This window comes from Bactrocera tryoni, chromosome 3, assembly GCF_016617805.1.
Source record: "Bactrocera tryoni isolate S06 chromosome 3, CSIRO_BtryS06_freeze2, whole genome shotgun sequence".
NCBI classification, from domain to species: domain Eukaryota; kingdom Metazoa; phylum Arthropoda; class Insecta; order Diptera; family Tephritidae; genus Bactrocera; species Bactrocera tryoni.
In genome coordinates, this window is record NC_052501.1 from 51213657 (window position 1) to 51219352 (window position 5696).

Here is a 5696-nt window from a genome sequence, read left to right on the forward strand (position 1 = left end):
AGGCCAAGCTGCTACAGCGGCAAGGGGTGACAATCGGCAGCCATTACTTTACTTATGCCATAGAAATTCTATTGCTACGAATATGGAAATGACAACGAAATAATGCAAATATGCATATTTCTAAAGGTCATTAATTTCTTTGAAGAAATGAGAGGAATGAATGATCCTGAGAAGTATAGTCTTAACTTTTCAACAGCCAACGCAGAGCATTTCAACCAAAATGTATTTATTCATTAAAATCACCACTCAGAAGTCGTTTTATCCATTGTAAGCGAACGATTTTCGAAGAAACATCATTTCTAATATGCCACAAGACAAAATTAGAAATGAACTTCTTAAACCTCACGCTGTCAGATAAAACGATATACCTCGTCATCGCGGGTCGATTTCCAAAAAATGTAAACGAAGACTAACTACAGAAATGATCCTGTAAAGTATAGCCTTAATTTTTCAACAGCCAACGCAGAGTATTTCAACCAAAAGATACACAAAATAGTTGAGAATTCGCAGAAATGAAAGACAAAGGAAAGAAAAAGAAGCATAACTTCAATAATGCGCAAGCATACAAACATACATATGCGCCCACATGTGAATATGTCACCAACCAAAAATTGAAACATTGTTCTACAAAAACAACAACAGCATAAGCATGGTAACATTGTGTTGTTGGTAGAAAAGCCGAGCTGTGCCGAAAGAAACGAACAAACGATCGCCGATTGTCACCGCTTCGCTTGTTGCTCGAACATCTTCGCAGACAAGGTTGCGTTAGATTGAGCAAGGTTGCGCAACCTTTTCCGAACTCGCATAAGAAGTATAACTTCAAAAAGAATTGGCCAAATTGATCCAGCCGTTATTGAGTTATGCGCTTAGCAACACATTTTGCGATTCATTTTTATATCGGGTGATTTTTTAAGAGCTTGATAACTTTTTTTTAAAAAAAAACGCATAAAATTTGCAAAATCTCATCGGTTCTTTATTTGAAACGTTAGATTGGTTCATGACATTTACTTTTTGAAGATAATTTCATTTAAATGTTGACCGCGGCTGCGTCTTAGGTGGTCCATTCGGAAAGTCCAATTTTGGGCAACTTTTTCGAGCATTTCGGCCGGAATAGCCCGAATTTCTTCGGAAATGTTGTCTTCCAAAGCTGGAATAGTTGCTGGCTTATTTCTGTAGACTTTAGACTTGACGTAGCCCCACAAAAAATAGTGTAAAGGCGTTAAATCGCATGATCTTGGTGGCCAACTTACGGGTCCATTTCTTGAGATGAATTGTTCTCCGAAGTTTTCCAGCATCTTTGAAAAAATACGGTCCAATGATTCCACCAGCGTACAAACCACACCAAACAGTGCATTTTTCGGGATGCATGGGCAGTTCTTGAACGGCTTCTGGTTGCTCTTCACCCCAAATGCGGCAATTTTGCTTATTTACGTAGCCATTCAACCAGAAATGAGCCTCATCGCTGAACAAAATTTGTCGATAAAAAAGCGGATTTTCTGCCAACTTTTCTAGGGCCCATTTTGGTAATAAAATTCAATGATTTGCAAGCGTTGCTCGTTAGTAAGTCTATTCATGATGAAATGTCAAAGCATACTGAGCATCTTTCTCTTTGACACCATGTCTGAAATCCCACGTGATCTGTCAAATACTAATGCATGAAAATCCTAACCTCAAAAAAATCACCCGATATATAAGAAGATATGTACATATTTGTAATTCTTACTATACTTTTTTATATGACACTGCTGGGTGAGCGCAACAGAGATGTATGATCACAAGTATACGTATGTACGTGTGAGGGGAAAAGTGGTAAAAATCTTCACGCGGCCTATGGCAATCTAACCACAATTTAACTACTATTGAGGGTTTCTCAACCTACTGTTTCACCAGTTTTTTAACCGTTCTTGGCTGGCAGGGGAGGAATTTGTGATACTCAACGTATATAGAAACTTGCGTAGGTAATAGTGTTTTCAAGTTAAGGACAAAATGTCACCTAAATCTTTGCCTGAGTTCTAATTAAAATACTTAAGATGACAGTGGAGTAAATATCGTCATTTAAACCAACTACACAACCTACATTTATATAAATTAATGTTTCACATGTACATATTTATGCACAGTAATTTGTTGGCTTGCAGACTTGTACCACAACTGATTTTCATTGGATGCAACAACAAGAATTGTTGCGCCGACTGATGAAAATAGCGATTAATGTGATTGTTACTACATTCTTAAGCTTGCTCTCTGCTTGAATTCCATTGTGATGCCTGTGGCCCGTCCACTCTTCTCTCTCGCTAGACTCTAACTTAAAAGGCTATTAAATAATCTTGCTTCATTATTTCACTACGGTCTGAGACATACATGTACTTTTGGTTTTGACTGTGAATTTCTGCATTCAAGTATGTTCATATATGTACTTAGGCTGTTTCTGCTGCCTCTTCTTCTTTTGCTGTCGCCTTTATTAAGAAATTGCATAATAAATTCCTGTCGAAAAGCGTAAAGTTATAAATAACAGTTACCACATTGCCACAAAGCGAAGATTTATTGAAATTTTAGAGCTGCTGACATGCCTCCCCGCTAACTCAACTGAGTCTACGGACACATTATACCAATATGCCCGCTGGGCTTGTAACATGACTAGCGGCAAAATATGTGCGCGTTCCGGAATTTTTCACAAAAGCCAAGGCGTTGGCATAATTAATGTTATTTTGTTTGTAGTGGTGTGAAAGTATTTTTAGATATGCTTTGTTAGGCGTTTAAAGGAATAAATACATACATATATTAATATAAAACCAGTACATGTGATACGAAGTGTGCTTGTGAAAGATTTACATATGTACGTTAAGATAAAATAAGCATAGTAAAGTAATGCAGCTTATTAGAGATCACAAAAAAAGTATTCCGATTTATAAAACAGCAATCTCAAAAAACATAAGACTTTGCTCAGATGTGCATATTAAAATAATATATTTTGTTTATAAACTTGTGACTCTATACTGCATTTGTAAAACATTCTTCTTTTAAAGTGCCAATGTTTCGAAAATACCATTCGTTCCTTCCGAGTAACAATTATAGGCTCTACCGTATAATGAATGCAGTATTTGTATTCTATTCGAAAAAAAATTGGCAGTAAAATAACTTACACCCCTATTCTGTGCACTTGACAAATTCAACATATTTCTAATTTGTCAAAGTTTTATATTTATCAAGCATTTGGTATTCTGTGTCTGAAATAAAAAGCTCTTTTCTTTATAAGTTGTTAAGATGTCAAATGCTCTTGACAGCAGTGCTCGTTATGAATTAAATATTTGATTGTGCATCTTGTTGTGAAAATGGAAGATATTTTACTTTTGTTATTATTGTTAAACGAAGATGAAAATTGTGAGAATAGGAATCGCGCGCGGCATTTAAAAAGTTTACGCGACGATAACAATCCATTTTCTTTGAGCGAGAATACCTTTGTGCAAAATTTTAGATTAACTCGTGAAATTTGCCGCCGCCTAATTGATGAACTGGCCCCACATGATAATCAGAAAACGTCACTACCTTTAACTGTAAGGGTTCTAGCAGCTTTGAACTTCTTTGGACACGGCTCATATCAGAAATGTGTAGGTAACAACGTTTACTTGCCCATGAGTCAGTCATCCCTTTCGAGAAGTGTGCGAGCTGTAGCAAAACTTATTGTGAAGGTGAAGGGAGGAGAAATAAAGTTTCCCAGTTCAATAGAGGAAGAAACTTTTATTCTAAAAACTATTATTCATTGCTCCACCATCAAATAATGTCGAACGTCCTCTTAATTTATATTTAAATAGAAAAGGATTCTACAGTATCAATGTTGAAGCAGTAAGTTTTGTTTTTGCATGCACATACATATACATATGCCAATGCAATTTTTGAATGTATCGCTTTTTAGGTTTGCGATCACCAATTATGTTTTACATTTGTAAATTCTAAATTTCCGGGTGCAACACATGACTCTGGAATTTGGGCAACTTCTGACCTACGAGAACATCTCATTCGTCAGCATACTAATACGTCTGAGCAACAACGGAGAGAATCTTGGCTTCTTGCCGTTCAGGGTTATCCTCTAGAACCGTGGCTTTTAACACCAGTGGGAACACCTAATACCCATAAAGAGCAAAAATAAAACAAATTACATGGTTCTGCAAGAAACTGCATAGAGAGAGCATTTGGTGTTTTAAAATCTCGCTTCAGATGTTTGTTGAAGCACCTAGTTCTACATTATTCACTCTAAACTTCCGCTTTGTTTGTTAGTACTTGCATTATATTGCATAATATAATGACGAAAGCAGGCATTACGTTCAACGAAATAGATGACGGGATTCCAGAAGACTTTGATTCTCCAATTAATGATTATAACTCTTCACAGTACATGCGCGAAGGTGAAAGAACAAGATCAAGATATATATCAACTCTTTAGTTATATATGTATATACAGAAGCCAATCCATATTCTTATGTACATATATAAATGTTCTCACAATTCGACTTTCGAAATACACTACTTACTTCCATTGTTTGTTTATTTATTTCTCCTTTTTGTTAAAAGAAAACAAATTGAAATTTCCATTCCATTTTTTTTATTCTATTATAAAACAAAAAACCAAACTTAATTCCATAAAAATGTTACACATACGTTATTTCAATTTTAATTAAACTTTAGATATTATTTTTCATTACTATTAAACGATTTTATAAGTTCTGTTATAGAACTAGTTAGGCCTTGAATTACCTGCATCATTTCACGATGCTCCCGTCGCCTCTCTTCCTCAGCAGCATTCCTTTTTGGTATATCAGCTATCAAAGTGCTGATAAACTTATTTCGTGCACTTCGCGATAGCACCAATGTACAAATTAAGACAGTCTTTGCTTAAGTCTGTACTGTGAGAGTTCACTTTTGACTCTGGTTTTCTTTATTAAAATTTCTTCCCTCAATACATTTCTTAATTCTAATTTCTTAACTATGTATATATGTATATGTGTGTATGCTTAGTGTGCATACACATGTGTAAATATGTATTATATTTTTATTGCATTTTTCAGATACCAACGCATTGATATTTTATAGTATTTTAGATTAGTGCATCTAACGCACTTATACACATACGTACACACGCTTGATACTTTCTTATCTGTTGCTTGTGTGCATTAATATTTCGAGTATGTATATTTTGTATTTTAATATTAGTATTATGTATACTCTAATTTATGAGTTTTCTTTTATGTGCAATGATTTTCACATTTTTATGAGCAAGTCTCATATTACAATTTTGTTGCTTACCATTGCACTTGACATTTAGTGGGCTGTATATAGATACTTTTATTTAATTTATTGTTTACATGTATATTTTTATGTATTAATGTAGTTGTGTCAAAAATATAATTTTGTATATATATGTAATTCTATCTTAAGGTTACAAAACTTTCATGTTCATATCTTTATGAACATTCTGCCAGGGGCCAAATTTGTATCTTAACTTTACTTGTATATTATGTTTTATTACTAATATTTTTTAATTATGTCTAACTGGAAGTTCAAATGGAACAGTCACAGTTCTTGTTACACATTTGGATCTTATATATAAAATAGTAATGATTAATGCTATTATCAAAACTAATGTTAGCGAAACGTGACCACTTACCTTTTAATTTTATATTTTCTGTTTTGAGGAGTTA

The 5696-nt window shown here is 34.3% G+C and overlaps 1 pseudogene; it reads right to left on the reverse strand.

Annotated features, from left to right (window-relative positions):
• Window positions 1-241: 241 nt before the first annotated feature.
• LOC120773158 lies at window positions 242-444 on the reverse strand (annotated as a pseudogene).
• Window positions 445-5696: the final 5252 nt, after the last annotated feature.